Source organism: Anopheles gambiae, chromosome 3 (genome assembly GCF_943734735.2).
Source record: "Anopheles gambiae chromosome 3, idAnoGambNW_F1_1, whole genome shotgun sequence".
In the NCBI taxonomy this organism is placed as follows: domain Eukaryota; kingdom Metazoa; phylum Arthropoda; class Insecta; order Diptera; family Culicidae; genus Anopheles; species Anopheles gambiae.
Window position 1 is genome coordinate 81,901,270 of NC_064602.1, and position 21,406 is coordinate 81,922,675.

General features: G+C 44.0%; 1 protein-coding gene across 6 annotated transcripts in view; it reads left to right on the forward strand.

Moving 5' to 3' along the window:
• Positions 1-21,406, forward strand: part of LOC1278273 (IQ motif and SEC7 domain-containing protein 1) — a 175,613-nt gene that overhangs the window by 77,532 nt on the left and 76,675 nt on the right. Inside the window, exon 1 of one of the 6 annotated variants that reach the window (XM_061661677.1) lies at positions 5,968-6,814. The exons of 4 other annotated variants lie outside the window; for them this stretch is intronic. The gene's annotated coding sequence lies outside the window, so the exon portion shown is untranslated. Of the gene's footprint in view, positions 1-5,967; positions 6,815-21,406 lie in introns of those variants that run through there. One more of the 6 variants, XM_061661678.1, reaches the window with a different exon arrangement.

The window sequence follows — 21,406 nt, forward strand, 5'->3', positions numbered from 1 at the left end:
TCAATTATCTTATCAAACGATTTTTCAATACTGATTATTGCTTCTTCTTTTCTTTTCTACAGGTAAATAATTTGACTCATTATTCGATAGCCTAATCACTTGGTCTACTCCCATTACACGCAAACCGTAAGTATTTAAAAATGATTGATGCCATCGATACAGCCCATAACTTGCATTACAACACATAAAAAAAAACATTTAAAGCTCACGCTAGAACATCTGCTCGGTTTGGCGATTAATTGATGGTTACTTTCACTGCAAAGCACCACAAAGGGTGCTGCTTTTGCACAGTTGCCACGCCCTACAATTGGTCAGCGTTTCCCTCTACTGACCCGCATTACCGCAAAGCCGCTCGTTCGATAAGGAAGAAATGCACCTTCCGGGAGCGCAGTTGCAACACGTGCCGCCACAGCGAACCACCTTTCAGTTCATGTTCAGCCGTTATGTGGGTTTGCGATAGAACTCCAAAAGTGGGCCGCTAAACACAGCGAGTTGCACACGGTGCCCAGTACGTGTGATAATCACGAAACGGAACGCGGGGCGGCCTTTTTTGAATTGCCATTGCCCCGCTTTGCGTACACGTAACAGAAGCGCGGTTTGAATTTCGCCGCCAATTTTGCAGCCGCACCGAACCAAGGCAGGGTGCCATCATCAACCCGATCGGCCCGAGCGCCGCAATCGGCCACCCTTGCGCCTGCTGTCTAAACGTCGCCAGGTAACGAAGAAGAATGGCGCTTAAAAGCGGTGTGCTGTCCCCTACACAGTGCAGCTCCATTGCACACACACCGACCCAGGTGGAAAGATTCCTCGTGACATAATCAAATCGCAACAAGTGCACACCACCTGGTTGAGGTTAGTGCTTTGCCGGTGTTTGCTAACGGCCGGGAATTGGGGGATCCTCCCCTTTCATGTGCTAAGAAGCCTGCCCAGGCGGCGGGGGGTTGATAAGTTTGACGTGTGTTTACTCTTTCCCCGCCAAAGGTTTTGGGTTACCTCGGTGCCTGGTCTGTCGGCCGGTGCCGTAAGGCAACAAGAGGTCAATCAGGCCACGGGAGAGAACCACTTCGTGATGATCTTGACATGATCCACGTTGCTTTCGTGCCTCTCTCTCTCTGTCGCACACTATTTAAGCTGGCTATTCATACCATTGCTAGCGAAAAGGATTATTTGAGCCCCTTTTATGGAGTGTTGGCTTGTATGGCGTTGCTTGCGACGTGTCTTCTGGAATAGGTTTCAAACAAAGCCAAATATTTCGTAGACTTTTTAGGGACTTTTTAATGCTCTTTTTTTAGTATAAGTTCTGCCAAAACATATTAACAGTATATTTTATTAATCTATGCAACTAAAATAAGTGTTCTACGATTTGAATTAATTTTATATATGGAATTTGACATTTAGCCGAACAAAAGCTGACATTGGGCCCCTTTCCCTTTTAAGATCGTTGGCTGAAATTTCAGCCTATCAGCTGTATGCATTGTATAGCAATTTTCGAGCAGCTATCAAAGTGGGTATAGTATACAAGTGGGCTTATCCCAAGGTGTATGTATTTAGAAGGCTGACTTTTTTCGCTTCTGCTTCTGAATGAAGGTTTCTAAGAGTGTTTTGTGTATACGTCAAGCTACCAGAAAGCCTGTTTGAGCAAAAGTTTTCATCCGTTCCGTCAAAATATGACGTTAAAATTTAGCCAGAAAAAACACGCTGATCTACATACACTTTGATTCCAGATTCGACTACCTAATCTCTTTGATACACCCTGGAATAAATAAAACACGACCTTGTTTTGACATTTTTTCGAGCAGGAACTCGAATTAGATTCTAGCTTTTAGGCTGAAATAATCTTGGCTGAAAATCGCAGGCTAGTTTTGTGTGTAGTATTGTATGGAGTGTTGATTTGATGTCTGCCTCCAACAGTCAAACTCCAAATAATAAAGCTGTCTAGTATCGCGAAAGGCCCCATTTTCAGCATAACATTGATCAGCTTTAACTTAAATCAATCAATAAAAAAAAACATTCACATGTATGGGATGAGTAGATTGGCTTTTATAGTTTTATGAAGAAGCACAAATAGTATATCCTAATAGATTGAAAACAGTTTGAAACAATATTTTTGTTTTTTGATTTATTTTTGCAAATAACAAAAAAGTTAACTTTGCGAAGTATGATAGTTGGTACGCAAACGCAACTGTCAAACAGGTATGGAAAATAAAACTCGGTTGATGATTTTTCAACTCACAATGACTAAAAATATAGCTTTCCAACTTAAACCATCAAATGGGATAGTTTAAGATATTCAAATACATAACCAAAAAACAAAATCATCACAGACCTATGAAACAATAATATGATTGAAGGTTTGTTTTACAATATTTCTTCAGGCGGAGCAAACAAATCGCTTGCTGTTGCCTTGATATCTACTCCAAATAGCGTGAATACCACGGGAACAGGTGACCAAGGCAAATCGTGTGGCCTGCATTAGCCGTGCAAAACGCGAACTTATCGAACGCACCCGATACCTGACTCATTCGTGTGCGGCTAGCCCCCACGGCGCACAATTTGGTCACGAGTTTTATCGTGCACCCGATCCGAAAAGCCGCCCAAAGACGGAAGGTTTTGCAATGGCTCGATCGTAACTTTGATGTTTGTTTTTTTGGACCCGGGACACAAAAGCGTGTAAATCGTGGATGACGAAATTGCGACAATCGATGCGCACCCGATTCGGTCAAGGATTAATCCCTTGGCATCAGGTTGATTGTGTGCGCGCTGGCAGGGATGATTGAAGGTCCCATGCGGCTTTTGTTACAAAATAGTGGAGAGTTTAAATTGAAAGCCAAACATGTCTCTATTCCAACACAATTGGAAGATCCTTCATTATGAAGAGGCAAACGAGCTGCCCTCAAAATTTGCCACACGAACACAACCGCAGGTCAGCGTATTATTCTTTTCACTGCAAGTGTTTGTGGTTTTTATTCAGTGTTTAGTTTTCTGTTTTGCACTGCCAATTGCGATTACGTCAGTCAAAAATTTCGATGGATGACACTCAAACTCTTTCCCAAAACCGGGAGCGAGGACAGACAGCGTTAGAGTAATGGACACTCCGCCGGACAAGGGGCAGACTATAAGCTGCCGCTACCGCTTCGCCGACTGTGTCAACTTCAGTCGCTTTACCGGGAGAAATATACAAAGTTTGCTGATTTGTTTAGCTGAAGTAGTCGTTCGTGTTTACATTGCCATTGGCACGATGCAAACGTAGCGTCCCCGTGGGCAACGACGATCGCTTCGTTCAAGTTGTACGTGAAGAGAGCAAATCAGAAGCCCTAGAACATTGGGAATATTGTTTCATAAAGCAGCAATGATGTAAGTGCGCTTAGTGATGCCTCAGTACAAAAGGTAATGAGTCATCTCTTCAGCGAGAATGAGACAAGAATGGCCTTTTCCAGTAATTCGTGTCAAAGTATTACGGTTTTTTCGACTGCTGGACGTGCCACAATTGGTAACCGCTCTACACTAACTTCCTCGATCCATTTGCTTCTTTTCATTTGCAATGGAGAAAAAACGCACTTAAAACGTGACCCTTGGTTCAACTATGACAAAACTCTAATAAACTTTAAGCTGCTGCTGCTGCTGTTGCTTCACAAAAAGCTTTTTATCATTTCCCGTTGTTTGCTCGCTCTCTCCCTCGAACGCTTCTTATGTCAATAATGCGCAATGAGATCATTGTGTGCATTCGCATAATTGATCGCGCTGTAGTTGCACTCACACAAACGTGCAACTGTTTAATCCAGCCCGTTACCGTTGGGTGGCTTTTCCGCAACAGACAGCAGCGCCGCAGCAGGAAAAGGTACTACCATGCTGCACCGTTCCCTGGGAGTGCAGCATCATCACGCGGCACGCAATTTCAATTGTTGTAAGGTCGTTGCTTCGTCGGAGGAGCAACACTGCCGAGGGCTTGATGAAAAACGGCACCCGGTGAAGGTTTGTTCTTTGCTGTTTTTTTTTTCATCATTGCTAATTGTAGAGTTCGATCAAGTTTCCTGCTTCCGTGTTGCAGGGGAGTGACGGTGTTAAAGAAAACTGTTCATAAGCGAACGCAACAACATGATTAACGACAAATGGACAGTGCACGGGTGCGCAAGTCTTGTGAAGCATGGTAGGCATACTTACCATTGTGTACACACACAGCCACACACCCAGGTGCAATACTGCATTGTGCAATGTGTCAACATAGACGGAAAGGAAAGCGCAAAATAAACAAAGCAAACTCGCACAACTGTCCGGTTTTGCGGCACAAAAATGGCTTTCAAGTGCAGCAGAACAAAGGTGCTTTTTCCTTTTTCCTGTCATTTTTTCCTAGTTATAGTTAACTCATTTAGTCGCACACTGCTTTCGTCGTTACCGTTTTTGTTGACCTTCTTGTGGGTATGAACGCGTCATCGTTTGACTGTGCCCTCGAAAAGCGGTCCACCGGCAGAAGAAATTGTCCGTCGTTAACTAAATATTGCACTGTACGACGAAGAATTACTGTCTTTACAGCCATTCTTTCTTTTTGTGGTATTAGGTCGGGAATAATATATGGTAAATGCTACCATTACTAAAATGAAATAATCAATCTAATTTACACTTCATTTCAGTCCTTCTGTTATGTATTCTATTGATTTCACTTTGTTCGAACATGTTTTAAGGTTCGTCGCATGTTTGATGATTGAAGTCTTTTGTTGAATTTTATTTGTACTGATATAGTACATGACATATTTAAGCATATATTTAGTTTATGAGTTATATAAACATCTTTCCAGTAATTTTGACTGTTATCAATAAAATTCAACTTTAAACAAAACTGTCAAATTGATTGACAGCAATCATAATGGTATTTAAAACAATTTATTGCATATTTGCGAACTTGAAATATATCAATAAGAAACTAGCTATTTCGAAATGCTTCTCAAAAATATGGAACTATCCATTTCTTTTTTTATTGTCGAATAAAAAAGTTCGTCTTCTGTTTAATTTCTGCTTTATTTTTCCATTCCATTTTCCATATTTTTCTATGGCATTGGTTTATCGAAGGTTTGTCACTGTTGTGACCGTTGAAATCTTTTGATTGGAAGATTTAACGTAAATAAAGATTTTCTTTTAATGATTTGCCCTTTATTTCTTTTGAAAATTGTATTTTCTAAAAGTTCGCAAAACCTATAATACAAACTTTTTTTAACATTTTTCTTTGATGATAAAACATTTAACGCACATTGTTGAAGGTTCGTTTCTTTACGTTCAAGTCTTGCGTAGCTATTGAAGGTTCGTTGCTTTACGCTCAAGTCTTTCGTGTGGTACAGCATAACTAGAAGCATTTACTTCTTTCTCTGTCTCCCATTCTCACTACTACACTTTCGCTACTTGCCCTCCACCGTTGCATTTTCCTTTGTGCGATGTACCAAACGGCAAGAACACACAACCGGGCGAGTACTTTATGCCATGTTGCTTATGGCCGGAACTGGCCTCTCCCTCTCCCAGTTGTCATTTCCCGTTCGTTTCGATGTTCCAGTTGTACACAAACAGTCAGTGGTCGCCGAGTGGAAGTGGTGGCGATGGTAGGCCCTTATAAATTTTCATCACATCCCGCGGTCGCAAGAAATACGACACCCGGGACGAAATCGCTCAACCGGGAAACATCCGTCGAGAAGTCCGGAGACGACAGAGAGAGAGAGAGAGAGCGAGCGAAATGCATCGCACAGCGACCACTCCATGTTGAGGGGGTGAAATACTCAAAGCAAGTTGAATTCGCTCCCATCACCCTCTCTGAAACATTTAGTTCGATGTTTTCATTCTATCCCGCTTTATCGTACGCTGCTTATAAGTGTAGTGCAGCGTAAATCGCGAGAGAATCGTTTGAGAGACTTACCCTTTGTAGAGAGGGTAGCGTTACGACCCACGGAGAGGTAACGTAGTGCGCTAGCGTAACGCGTGTGCGCGCTTAGTTCGACTTGACGTACGCCACCGTACAGACCGAAAGCACGATCGCGCGTGGTTTCGCTCGCGGATTCGTTTTTTGTTTCGTTGTTTTTTGTTATTATTTTTATCCCGAGGACACGACGTCAGCAGCGACGTCAAGGACGGGTTGTCCCGCTTCCTTGGTTAACCCGATTAATTGTGTCGCGCCCGGGCTACGACTAATTAATTTTTGAACTTTTACCAACGATAATCTGGCCAACAGTCTCCCGTTTGTGTTACCGTTTTGTGGCTTTGGTGAAAATCCCGAACAAAAAGAGAGAGAGAGAGAAAAAACAAAATACGACAACAAATCCGATTTTACCGAAACGAACAAATAAAACACACTTCACCACTAGTAGTATTCCCGTTTTCCCGCTTTTGCCAGTAGTGCGGTTAGTGTTGCGATTCTGATTTAAATTTTCGATTGCGTGCCACATTCAAGTTCCTCTACGTGCGTTGTACAGTGTGTGCGGAGATTCAAGCGGTGCCTTAGTACGCCTAAACGACACATATATTTCGACCCCCTCCCCGCGGGGTGTGTTCGTTTTGTCTCATCCCGTTTGATTTGCGAAATCGGAACGAAACCATAAAAAAACCCCGCTCCAGGGAAGGCGAAGGAAAGGCGAAGTGTGCTGCAAGTGTGTGCTATAATTGGAGTGGAGTTTGGTTGGTGCATCAACGAAAGTTTTAATAATTGGTGGCACGAGGCTACGGTCGATGTTTCAGCCCTGGCGGGCGTGTTGTAGTGCGTGCGCGAGTGTTTCTTCCCGATTTTGTGCGTGTTCGGGTTTGCTTGCAACGAAAGCCGGTGGAAAATTAGTGCACGAAGGTATTAAGCGGAAGAGGTGTCCGAAGGGTGCTTCGCAGTGTTAAATTGCCGTTAATGTCCCGAGGGCTGGGCAGGGATGGGGTTTGGGTGATTTTTGGCAAGTTGCTGGGTGTGGCCGTCGGGTCTTGGAAAGCGGGAGGCGTTTAAACTTTGCCAAATAACGTCACGCAAAAGCTAATGATACAAAGCCTAGGCAAAGAGAATGAAATTTCTTTTCAAAAAAAATAAATAGTAAAGCAACTGAATGGTGTAGAAAGAAGCAGCCACACAGATATTGCAAGTGTGGTGAAGAAATGCATTAAACTGCAGCTGTGTGTTTGTGTGTGTACATTTGAAATAGTGGCTTGTTGCTGCAGCAGCAGTTGAGTGAAAAATAGTTGCCCCGCTTTGAAGACCTCAAAACCTACACGAAGCCCGCCTACAAGCCGCTTTGCCTCAATGGCATTTGAATAATCAGTGTGTTGCAGGCGGCGAGAGATATACGTCTGCTTGTGTGCAATGTGCATCCGCAATGAAACGCAACTTGTTGCAGCTGCTGCTGCTGCTGATGAGCAGGCACAGTGTGTGTGTGCGCGTGTGCTAGTTTTGTTTTTGCCTGCTGCATTTGCATCAAATCAACGTATGCCGCAAACACACACACAAACACAGCTGAATCTCGTTATGCGTGTGTGTTGATGTGTGAGCTAAGTGGATAGGAAAAGTAGGAGAAAAAGTAAAGCTGCTGAAGAAATAAATAGTGTGTGAAGGTACAGAATGTCATCAGTTGGAAAACAAATCAACCTCAAAATGACACCCAACACAACTGTCGGAAAGTAAATGTTTCCTTCCTACGGTTTCTCAGGCAGTGAGAGAGAGAGAGAGAAAGGGAAGGGGCTTGGGAAATTCCGGCGCTTATCTGTTTGTGCGCTGTCGTGGAAAAAGCCTGTGGAAGAAAAGTGGCACTTTTTCCCGTGCCTCTACTAGTAGTGCCAACAGTGCACACATATCAAAACAGCTGCAGCTCGCTGGACAGATTTTCCCGTGTAACGAATTCCGGTAGGATGGCACCGAAGGTCTGGGGCCTGATGGGTGAAGTTTGTGGCTATGAAGAATTCCGGAAAAGCAACAACTTCAGCTGTCATCGTCAGCAACAACGGCGCTCGGGGAAGGACGCACAGGGAGAAAGCGAGTTGGAGTTAGGTGGAGTTTTGCAAACGTTGGTGTGCATCGTGTGTGTTGTTTTTTGGTTGATCGTTTGCCTTATTTTCCCTGCATATAGGACAAAAGGCACAAATCCTACCCAAACTGCGTCTGTACGTTGCAACGTGTATGTGTGAGAAAAGTGGTAATTCCGTGGGCACCAGCATTTATGTGTGAAAGAGGCGACAGCGCCCGGAAAACAGCACCGCACATTAGCACATTTATTTGGCGCTGTGTAGTACCGTTTGTTTTATGTTTGTGGTTTCTTTTTGAGTCGGACATTTTTGCGTGCTGTGGTTTTGGGGCCCCGTTTTCGGCCTCGTGGACCAACTGCGCGGCTCGGTGGACAACCGTTTAGTGGGAGGGAAAGGCGTTTGCAACGGGATGAATGTGGTACGAAATGATTTTTTTGGCCCGTTTCGTTGTTGGAGTGATGTTTTTCCCTCCCTCAGTGCTACCTGTGTTGTTTTCCGATGACCCGGGAAAGGTCTTGAAGGCTTTATGGCAAATCTCTGAGCCAGACACGAGGGAAGGAACATTGTTCTTTTAATTAGATGGAATAGTTTAACCATTTTGCATTGTTTTGAGCTGGTTTTTGGGGATGTAATTGTTAGTAGGGAAAGTGTTTAAATCTTTTTGTTGTTAGTTCTAATCTTCAATCGTACATTTCTAAATGTTATGTTAAACTTTATGCTCTTTATACACGATGGATCGAACATACTTCCTAATTCCCTATTTTAATGTAACAAATGTTCACTTTTGTAATCATTTCCAATGTTAGGATTTAAACGCCATCAAGTGCAATGAGCTATGTTTGTTTATTTGTTTGTTTATTGTACGTCTTAACGTACTCTTTTTTAGCTCAAAATGTTTCAAATCTACCTAAGACCTTAGTCTTCCCCATTTGTTATTTGTACACAACCGCTCCCACTTTCCAGCCTGAAACAGAGCATGATTTTATGCTGACCCGCTTTCCAATGCGATAATGTATTCTAGTTCGTATGCGTGGTGTGCATACGCAAAAAACAACCCAATCTCCTCCTCACGGCGGGTCCTCTGCCTTATATCCACTGGAGCAACAGACGTCTGGGGAGCGTTCGATAGCGTCTGAGTATCACGGTCACCAGAACAAACAATTCAATAAAGCGGAGTGTGAGCCCTTGAAACGTACCATTACCGCTGAGCAATGGCTCATTAAGCGGGAACCTTAATGAGAAAATAATACTATTTTAGGACGAATGCGTCGTAAAAAAAACCCATCCATAATTATTTCCAGTGGTGGATTTTTTTGTTGCTTCTTCCCTGTTTTGTCGGTTTACGTCAACCGATGTCTGGCGGGTATAGCAGAATTAACAAACATGCTGTAAATAAATGTTTATTAATATCTGTTTATTCTAACAGGTAGAAGAGAAGAAAGTGAATATCTGTTTTGCTTTTACTCTGCTTGCTGCTCAGCAAGTAATGTAGCACGTCCGGTTCCCGCCTTCGCCGCGGGATCTAGTTTCTCAATCCCCACAGAACGTAGGATCTCGGGGTGTTTTGTTCCGGTTCTGTAACTGTTTGCGGGTGTGATGAATCACGGACGCCTCCAGACGTTCGAGTTCGTGCGCCGCACTGTGGAACTCCATTCTCCGTCGCTTTTAAATCAATCGCAAGAAAGAAAAAGCGAAAGAGCAAAACCTATCCGTCAGAAGAAGACCGGTTTTTGGAGCGTATGACGTGACGCCATAAATCCTAACCTCAGCTGACAGTTTATAGTAAAAGGATGTGGGGTGATTGCTGTTTTCTTCAACTTTCGTTGCAAAAAAAAAAAAAGAATAAGTTGTTGTTGACTTACAATGTTTTTAGTTTTGCGACCGTGAATCCAGACGGTGTCCCGCTTTTTTGCGGTCTCTCCATTGGAGTATTCCTGTACGGTGGGCAGTGAAACGAAAACAAGCTTCAAAACACACCGATCGCCGTTGCGTTGGTGCGCCTGACTCTCCGTCGGTCGTGCAACCTTAATCGCGGGGTTTTGTACCGAGAGCGAGGCAAACTAAAGGGCCAGTTCACCTTTGAAGGTGATCGGATACAGCGTCACACTAGTAGAAGGTGGTAGGTCTTTGAACTCACTCCACTTATTCTATATTCGTGAATTGGAAATCATTCTGTGCGAAGAGACACGCAAACAAACAAATTCTGTTTATCACCCTTTTGCCCACTGGGTACTCCTCTGGAAGCTTCGTTCGGGGTTTCCCCACCACACGAGCGGGCGCGAATGTGTGTCACGTGTTGCTGCGGGACTCATCTGACCTTATCCGGACGACGCCGGAACCTGATCGTCTCTGCTGCGGTTTGCTGCCCCGCCACAGCAATAGTCTCTGTAATGGGGGTGACGTAAACCAAATGGAAGGTTTCGCCCGTGTGTTTGTCGCATTGCAAACTGTTTACGTTTGCTTTCTAGCAGCACCGGGCACACCGGGTTCGCTTATTAGCTCCGATGACTAATGAAGTTTGTGCTCCGTGAAGCTCAGCGCCTGCGCTAAGCGTTTGCAATCGTTCAGCAACTGATCGACACGTACACGTTGAAATGTTTCTAAGGTGACGCTAGATGGGCAGGGAAGGCTTATTGTGATATACGTGTTTATGTGTAGCGTATATGATATACGTGTTTATGTTCTATTTACTGCTTAGTAGTTCATATTTTGCTCCATAACTCGTGACTCTATCTTCATCAACGATGCTTCAACCTGTGGTCGCTTTGTTTCTTCCCTGGAAACGAAATCGCTACTTCGCGTCTGGATCAATCGCGTAAGCCGGCCTCGGAAATCCCCACCGACAGTGTATATAGAGACATCAGTGACACTGGCCAAAGCGGCACGCAACGGATCAACGTGATCAGACTTCAGGAAACGATCCCAGCAAACGAGCATTCGATTCGATGCGTATCGTCGCGCGCGTTACATCCACATGCAAAGACATCGAACAATAAAAGTCCTCCAAACAAACGAAGCACGAACAGCCGCACACAGCTAGCGTTTGCGTTAGGAACGGTCGCTAATTTCGCACCAGACCTTAATTATAACTGTCTGTGTCCCAGGTTCGTCGTTCGGTGTCGCGTTCGCCGTGGCGTGACTTCACCGTATCCATCGCCCAATTTGACAGTTCTTCCGGTTTATGTGTATCGGCAAATTGCTGGTGAACGGCCAAAGCAGTGCTTACGGGCAGCCGATGCTATTTAATTTTAAGTCTGCTTTTCTTGGAAAATTGGTGTAGAACTAGCAGAAATTTTGATGCTAAATTTTGTTGGCGAAAAAAGTGGACCGTGAAGAAGGATCATGATTTGTTTTAATCTGATTCGTAAAATTATAGTTGACGACTCAGCCTGCTTGGTGTTGCTAGTGAACATTGGTGTTAATTACTGTTTGATTTATATGCTTTAGAAAAAATAATAAGGAACCTCGTTTGTTAGTGTCATTTCGTTGATTTTATATCGCTTGTTGCGACCGAGCTACATTGGAATGACTTAGAATTTTTATTCGGACTTCGAAGGCGTTTGAAATCTTAATTCAACCGTGTTTTACAGTCACAGTCGATCGTGTTTAACAGATACACGGATTTTAATTAATTGATCACGGAACATTACATTCAATTATTTAAAGTCATCAAAATATCTCGAAATTATTGAACGATTCATGTACCAAAGCTCTCACGCAAGCATAATTGTCATCGAAAACTTTCCCTTTCATAAAAATAAACCACACCAATCGAATGATTACACCCTGAGCAGTGAAGAACATTATGTACATTGAACGTCAATTCGCAAGTTTATTCGAAATTTGGCTTTTTTGTTGTCTGGTGGGAGCACAGAGATACTATCTCGATCAGGTAACGGCAGCAGCACTGCTAGCAATCTCTTCTTATTTCAATCTCCGCCTTTTCCTTCACTCTCCTCCACCCGAAAGTGATCTTGACGCTTACTAAGTGCAGCTTAACTGCATCCGGTCCGGGTGATATATGTTTCGCTAATGTGCTCCAGCCGTCGTCGTCCCAAAACAGAAGAGTCCGCGAAAAGAAACCCCGTAAGCGACGAACTCGAATAACAAACCACCGGGTGTATTTCCTTTCTTTGATTGCACTTTTGGAACTGATTTCGTTGTTCACGCTTAATGTTCGATCCGCGCAAAGGTGTAATGGGGGGGAAGGTGTTTGGTTACTTTCTTCCCTCTTTTGGCTAGGTGTTTCTCACTTTTACTCTCTTCCTGTAAACGCGCTGTGCCGGGAAAGGGTCGGCAAAGAAGCACGCAGTGAAGTGGGAAAAGTGCCATAATTTCTCATCATTCTCAAGAAGGGGTAACTACAGCAAGACAAAGTCGTCACTTTTAAGAGGTACTCTCGAATTCCACCGAGCACCGTTTCCGCTCCAGACCTGTAACACTCTCTTTCTACCTTCTGTTCGGGGGGCGGTTTGATCGTCCAAAGCAGAAATTTCAATTAATCTGTCAAATCTAAGCGTCTTGACAATGCACTGACTTTACCGTAGCGTGTTGATCCCAAACCGCACCACAAATGCTGGAAACAGGCGAAAGTTGGCATTATGCGTCGAGTTGGGGAAGTTGTTTCACTTTCCTACCGGACAAATAGCCGAACCGATTAATCTTCCAGAGCAACCGGGTTGGAGGTTTTGTTGAAGAATGCTACTGTGTTTCCTTGCCTAAATCACAGCTCATCAAGCCAGTAGACGTCTTTTGTGTAGTAGAGGTTTGTTATGGAAAGGAATTGTAATCAATTAATATTCCACCTCAATGCCTCCGATCCCAGGACTGGTTTTTTTTTTGGAACAAGCGAGAGTCGATTAATAATGTCGACACGAACGAAGAAAGGGAACGCGATTTAAAGTGCAATTAATATGCGATCTAAAATTTGGATGAGTCCGGGTTCGTTGTCTCATGAATATCTTAAGATCTCTTAACAAGATATTGGTGGTTGTGCCTGCATAACGACCCCAACACAGATAACGTTCACGCCTTATTTCTTATGGTCGTCTTGAAACGATAGTATGGTTGCTGTTTCAGATAGTTTGAGTACAGGCTCGTGCCACTAATTGGACATCGCCCACTCACCTATACCTTGGAAAGGGAACAGACAGCAACAATAAGACCAGTTCTCAATGAACTTTCATTAACTGCCCTATTCCCCGGCACCAATAGCACCGAAGGAGCGCGAAATGAAACGCGCTAACACTAAAACCAGGTGACCCATATATATGTACACTGCGCTCCTTCGGCAGATCCCAGAAGTCCAGCAGCTCCCGAGTCCGATTCACAATTCCAAACCGGCGAAAGTGGCGTCCGATTCCGGTTCTGGGCTGATGGGAATGTGCACGGGCTGCAATCGTGGCCTTGATGCAACGAATCTTCCGCGGCTCGGTCTAATGCATTCCGCACGGTATAGCGACGACATCCCACAGAGTCCAGCGGGCGCATGTGCGCTACCCTGAACTAGAACCAGCTTCACCACGCGGAGTGGGACGTCCCACTTTCGGGATCGCTTGGTCGCGACGGGCAACCTCTCAATGCAATCGTACTGGTTTCCGAGTTCCAGTAGAGGGGAAGCGATTCCCAGTTATGGCGCTATAGAGGACGCAAAAATAGAAACAAGCTAGAAACATTACCCGCATTACCCCGCTCTGTGAGTTCTGTGGCCCTGAAATGATCTGAGTCGCAATTGGTTTGAGTTGATGGATGATTGTTTTCAATTAGCTTAATCGAAACCGTTCCTTTACTGTGACTCTTACTCTCGCTTCTGTCATCATGGTACGCGGCATCCTCATCATCATCATCATCCCGTTTGATCACCCGGCGAATGTATAATTCGAACACGAAAAGCCGCCACACCACAGCACAGTCCGAGACACGCAACAGAGTAAACCTTTTATACCTCTCCGATCGCATGTGTTTCGCGGGAATTGCATTACATTCCTTCGAGAGTTCCCCCGGGCAATAACAACAACACAAATTCACCTGGGAATAGGATGCTAACGTGTGGATAATTTAAATCTTCAACACTTTTCCATTAGAGAGCATATCCGTGGTGTATATGTTTTTGTGTTGCTTGTTGTTTTACTTTTTTCCGCAACTACTCTTCCTGTTTTCGCCCATCGCTGATTTAATTTTCGCGCTTTCGGGCAATGCGCGAAGGCAATATTTACGACCCCGAGAGCAATTCGATTAAGCGCTTGGGGTTAAAAATACATGTCCGGCACAGCATCGCACCGCGCGTTGTTGGTGCAGTTAAGCCAGCTCGCGAGGGGATTTAAAATAAAGGGAACGCGTTTTAGCGCCGGATCTGTAACGCTTCTCTATTAGTGTCAGTTTGCTGACGTAAGCGAAGCAGCTTTCTCTGCGTGTTGGTGCAGCGGTTTGAGTGCTGGAGAGATTGTCACACTTCACACTGTGCGTGTTTGGGTGCGGGTCCCGTAGCTGCAGCCGGACTTTGGATTGGATCAATTGAGTCATAAAGCAATGCTGGTGAGCCGATGCACTCCTCAGTAGATACCAATTTAGGCTGAACATATCTCGGTTCGTATTGAGCTAGATGAAAAACAATGATTGTTTTAATGAAAATGGTTATCTGCTGCTCATAAAACTCGAAACACAATCAAGGGAGCCGTTTAGGCAGAGAAAGAAATTGATAACATCTCTGCTAGAGATATCTTCTTCTGGAAATGGTTGGCCTAATCTGAAACAGAACCCTTCTGTTCGTTACGGCTCTAATTGTATAGCATTCTAGACGAGCTAGACAGTGTGCTGGTGGATAGAATTATTGCAGGAGTTTTAAAGACGCACCCATCATAATGGTAAATTTCATTACCCTGTTCCATAATAAAGCCTAATGCAACATCCCATAAATAGAGGCTTTAAGTGATGGATTATGTTGCTTTCCAACGTATCACCATGCCTCGTTTCATGGCTAGAAAGGTTTACCTCTGTTCTAAAGGTGCCATATCTCTGCGCCAGCAGAGGACCTATTCATTTGCTAGATCGCTTTTCACTTACGCTTCATTCCCGGCAATTGCTCACTTAGTCTTTCCTTCTGAGCGCCCACAGCCCTATTATCATTGAATGCGTCGTTTGTTTCTTATTCTTTTAACCTCACCCAACGCCCGTCTATTTCAAAGTTGTGCCTTACCTTAAACCTATGCTTTTATGTTTACGTGAAGAACATCATGATGAGTCATGGCCATCTAGAGTAGAGAACGTATGGTGCACAACGTGTGCCACAACATCCGGTACTTCGCTCTGGGTAAAAGCGAAAGAACCTAAAACTTCTTGCAGCGAAAATTCTCCCTCGAACGGACGTACCTTATGGGACGGTGGGTTTTATTTCACTCTCGGGCCACGGTTGGTCAGCCACGTTCCCGTTTGGCCCTGTTCCTTGGGGTTCCCGTTTTCTCCCCGGGCGCGATAGACACGCGTCGCAAACCAGGCCCGGCGTATGGTGCAAACTGGATACGGTTGCATGATTTCGGCGTGTTGTGCGCCCTCTCTTTTCTTTATCCATTCCTGGAAGGGTCAAAACTAGCCACTAGGTCCAGTTCCCCCCTGGGCAATGATGTTGTTCCTCGTGCTCTACGGCTTGGAGTTTCAATCGTTGGGGTGATAGCGTGGTTTGGTGATGGCGTTAGCACTGCTTAATTGTGGGTTCAACCGGTTGTTTGCAATCGCTGGTGCCGTGACCAGGAGCAGGCAGCTGACGCGCGGCGATGTACAATACTACTCTTGCCCGGTTATGAGCTGCGGTCCGCTGCGCCAAGTACGGTAATTAAGTGTTATGGGAGTTTAATCTGGTTGTTTATGTATCCGGCTGACGCGTCTCGCCGCGGACCCTTTTGGTTTGCAGTGTTGTGACAGAGTGTTTTCTATCTCTTCCACTCTCTAATCCGTGCCATCTTCTCGGTGGTCACTCTCTACCTCTCCTTGCTGTCCCAAGACATAGTGACCAAAATTGGACAAAACATTTTTCATCATCGGAGTCTGCCGCCTTAAATGGGCCACAAACAGCGTGTGATGGTCCAAACATGGACCAATCTTTTGGGAAAACATAAGCAACGCGCCGGGAGCATTGTTTGGCTTTGCGCGATCGAAACCGTTGCGCAATGGTGGCATCGAACGGTGGCCCGAAGCTGCAGCAACGCGATTGATTGAATTATTGTGTTTCTCGCTTTCATCTGCTCTCGCGCCAAGATCGGATCGTTTTCGATTGTGCTACCGATACGTTTGCGGCTTTTGGCGGGGCATTGGGCATCCTATTTCGAGTAGGAGTCGTCTTCACGTAACCTCGGCTCCGACGCGAAACGTGCGAATACTGTGAATACACGCAAAATTTGAACGCTCTCTCGTCGTCGGCATGCAAACACAACTTGCCAACACGAGCTTCTTTGTTTTGCTGCTGAAAGCCGAGCAACCAGAGAGTCCCTAGGTGAAGTCGGTGGCAGAGCGATAATGATGCTAATAATGATTGTTCGGGCATGATGATGAGCCTTTTTTGCGGAGTTTGCGGAGAAGAAAACAAACGACGGCCCCAGCTGAAGAACGGCGATGATGTGAGCTAATGGAAAAATTAGATTAAAGGTGCATTATGTTTTCTTCTTTTTTTTGGTTTTTGTTTTCATTGGCTTTGATTTGCGCTACGGTTACATGATCAAGTGGGCCATCCGACCATTTTGTTGGCCATTGCCAGTAGGCCAATCGATCAACTAGTGGGGTGCTGCTCTTGAAGGGATGTGTTTTTCGACTGCTCATGTACATTCGACGCGCAAACACGACCCGAAGGTATACGTTAAACGGCGCCGTTTTGGCCTGCTTGCCGCTTCCAATGGGTGTATGGAGAAAATCAAACATACAATCAGATGCATAATCACACAGATACGAATACACACGTGCGTTTCAATCGTCGGTGCTGATTAAGGGCACAATGTTTGTGTTTATTTTGTTGTTGCCTCCTAACCACCAGTCATTGCCCTCCGGAGCCGCGTGTACACGCGTGTTGCCATGGCATTTACACTTGGCAAATAGACAATATGTGTAGGTATGTTCACGATTCACGGCCTGCAAACAGCTCCGTTCGCAAGGCATCAGCGTACGTGCGAGGTGAACCAGATCACCTTCGAATAACGTTAATGAAACGGCACGAATTCAATTTACATTTATGCGGTCGATGTCGTCGCCGCGGTGTGAAGTTTGATGACTTCTCGCGGGGTTTTCGTGCCTAGCACGGAGCAGGCATTTGAAGGAATGTTTCGCGGAGCCGCATGTGCCGCAGTTCCTGAGAATATTGAACGGCTCAGTCTTTTTTGAGGCAGTCTTCAAATTGCATTTTTTGGTCGGAAGCTGATGCGATCCATGCGATTGGAAATGCTTCCGTGTGAACTTGTGGGAAGAGGAGGAAGTTTGCATGTATAATGACGGGTTGATTTGTTTGTGGTGGCGCTTGCATGCAAATTTAGTTTATGCCAAGCGACGTAATGTAGCTAAATTACTGTAAGAAGGTGAATTTTGTTAAACTGAACATTATTTAAATTTGAATTTGAACATATAAATCGCAACCTGGACAAAATTGGTTTGCGAAAAATCAAGCTGACAAACATAGTAATTTTAAAAGCCTCCAGTGCCTAAAATTGTTTGAACTTTAGCGTTACGTTAACCTCCATCGACTGTTTATATTTCATTATTTAAGAGTGTTTGTTTTAAATTGCAAATGTAGCAAAGTTGAAGCGTTTATACAACGGTCAGCAGAAAAAGAAGTGTCCTATTTAGGTCAACTTCAAATTTGGTAAAAATAACTGCAAACAATACTGCCCGCTGTTACGGGTTGAAAAGATATGCTTTGAAAAAATCACACCTTACTCGTAACTATTACACAAGTTTTGGTCCACAACCGCAAAGAGTATTAGCGGGAAGCGCATAATCGTTACCATTCTTCCTGCCCGAAAAATGACTGGCCAAACACACACACACACAAACAATCGCCGAAATGCATGACGAAACCACGTCTCGGGCTCTGGATGAACTTCCGCTTATCAAACAATGGTCTTCGTCGCGTAACGATCGGTGCCCTGGAGTGTGCATGCGCATAAATGCATGCTCATCGGTCGGTCAGTGTGCCAACCCGAAACCAACCGGGGGCCGCTTGGTTGCGTCAAACGTGGAAGAATCGGTGAGCCTATCAGCGGCGCACGAAAACAAAGCAACATTAAGCCTGGCGTGGGTGCACTGGACGGTTGGACGAACATTAAACGATATGAAACAGTGCTGCTGACAAAAAGGGGTCGAGAGAGAGAGAGAAAGAGGGAGATACGAAAAAGGCGGAAGGTGCTAATGTTTGTCGGCACAACATTGAAGCTTGAGCTGGAGCAGGTTGTTGTCGTATGGAAAATGAAAATAAACGAGGGGCAGAGCTCAAACTCATCAAGAGGTCAAGCATGATGCATACAAATGCTTTCATGTACGCAGCTTTTCCACATACACACAAGTAATAGCAGTAGTAGTAGTGGAAAGATGTCCACCGTGTTGGCATAATGACAGATTGAATGGTTTCCGTAGTGCAACGCCGTGACGTTTCCGGTGCTTGTGGGAAGTGGCAATGCACACACAGTGATACACTTGATACGTTTGATGAAGTTGTAAATCGATGTGCTATTAGTAATGGTACAATAATTCAAATAGAAAACACAAACACATTGAAACCAGTACACCTCCAACACAATTCGTCATAAACGGCACGTACTTGTCATGGTTAATTCCAGAGATGTCAAATTTTTAATAAAATCTCTCAAAAATATATTTTAAAACAGTAGAACTATCGATTTTAGATCTATGTCTAATCCATACATTATACGGCCAAATAGGCCGTTCTTACGAGAAATAAAAAAAAAATATTTTACTACATTGTACATTGTACTGTTCATAAAGGACATCTGCTTAAATGCTCAATCAAATGCTTTGAACGATATTATAACATATTCTAAAGCATTAAAACTGTTTAGACCTGGGTGAACATCGATTTTTATTTACTTCAAACTCTGAAAAACTGTATTATTATTTTGTAAGTGTGGTGAAAGAATATCAGTTATATAATGTAAGCATATGTTACATGATTTATACATATGGACACAATTTAAAATATAAAAAAAATGATAAAGTCACTTATTATCATATGATACAGAATAAAATGCTTGCACTATGCAGAACATGTCTATGCAAGCTTATTTAATAGTTTTGGACAAATTTGACCATCAATACGTGGACATACTTGCATTAAAAGGGTTTCCGAGTCAATTTTCAACGTCAACAACTTGTTTCATTGCTTGCGAGATGTTTTTCAACAGATGTCAAATGTTGTATATGCATCACTAATATTTTTCAGTCCTTTCATATGTTTTTCAACACATCACAAGCTGGAGTTGGAGCAAAGAGTTTGACAGTTTATAGTGTTGTGTTGAAAATCATGTGATAAATTGCATTGTAATGTAAATATAATACGTGACAACTGTTGAAAAAGATCTTGCAAGCGATGAATGATGCTGTACACATAGGATATTGCCTTGAAAAAGCCTGTAAAACTGAAAAATTATTTGATGATGGTTCTGATTCGATATTTTTTGCTTAAATAACATTAAAAATACAACAATCTGTCATTATTCTACAACAAACAGTTTAATATAATTTTCCAATGTTTGTTTATACATTCCGCTGCACGTGAGTTTTGCTTGGAAGAGTTCGACGGCCCTGTTCTATCTCGTCTAGTGCCGGCCGTCGTCATCAGTTGACTAGCGAATGACACCGTAAGCGTAGGCTTTCTACATCCACCGCAGCTTGAAAACATAAATGTGTGTAGGTGATGGTGCATAATATTTGCTTGCTCAACCTCATTTCAAGACCCTCCGTGCACAGGGGGATCGGAAACATCTCTCCGTAGGCTTGTAAAAAATGCGCACATGTGTCAATACCTTTGCACAACCGGGCGGCGTGCACTTCTACGTACGTGCGAGCGCTTCTGGAGGGCAGCAAAGAGTGGAGAGTGGAGCCGAAGTGTAGCAGTATATCTTTCTTCACCCTTAAGCTTTTGTTTTCGCCCTACACCGAACCCCGTTGCTGTGTGTAGGAGTGCGATTTCATTGTCGTGAAGCTTTGGGGAAGAAAAAACAACAACATCATCGCCTAGCGGCTAGAGAGAGGCATGAAGTGGTTTCCTGCTTTTGCATACGGACACGTTCCACGGAAGTAAAGCTAATCAATCCCACGCGATAGGTGTATATGTGGTGGTGGTTTGCTGTGTGTAGATTTATGCTTCTACGGTATGTGAGGATTGAAAAAAAAAACGAACATAAAATGAAGAAGAATGGTAATGAAGAAATTTGGTTAAATAAGCCTTTTAAAATTTAGTTTTTTTTATTAAACAGTAATTATTTTATCGAGATGCCATGAATAGTTAATGTTTTAAATTATTCCCTTCTAAAGGGCTACAAATAAATGCCAAACATTTAAATGTGAAGATTTATTAAACCCCAACACAATCGTCTCTCATCTACCCCGCATAGTAGCAAGGCGTGAACAGTTGGCACCCTTTGATGATGCACAATTTTCCTCGCATTAAATTACATGTCTTCAGGCAGCTATTAGTAAACAGTGCGCCCATAGACACACACACAAGACAGGTTTCATCATCATCCTGTCGATGGTCGATCAAATGCTGTTGGACATCCCACCGACATCAGTGCTTCTTCGGCCGCATCGTTTGATCGGCATGATCGTGTCACATCATCATCAAGGGGCAACCCTTTTCCTTTTAACCATTATGCAAAATAATCACCACTTTCGAGACGCGTTGTCTTGCACCTGCTTATCTAAACATTTGTTCAGTAGGATGTCGTTGCATGTTGCGCATGCTTCTTCCCACTACTAAAACACACATCCTACAGCCTCCGTTCCGTATCGTTAATGAATGTGAAGACGGTGGTCTGGTCACCGGATAGACATTTTTTTTTACTTCTATCGAAAACAGAAGGGAGGCTTTCGAAACGACAGTGATTATACTAAAAACCAAACACTACCACCACTACACTGCTGACCTCGATAGAGTACCCAGGGCAAAGGGAAAGGGACTGGCGAACGTGTTGTTTTCCCGCAGTCGAAAAGCCACCCGCCGTACGCGAGATTGCAGGTGGCATTTCATCGATTTAATCAGCACGTTGCAAGCGCTCACTCTATTGGGGGGCCATGATCGCTCGTGCTCGGTAATTATGAGAGTCACGTTCTCGGCCGATAATTAAAATGTTGTGCAGCTCTCTCGGTGGCATCCTAAACGCCACCGGTTCGCTGGAATGAAGATTGCACCCGATGTGTGGAACGGTGTCAAATCGAAAGACATCAA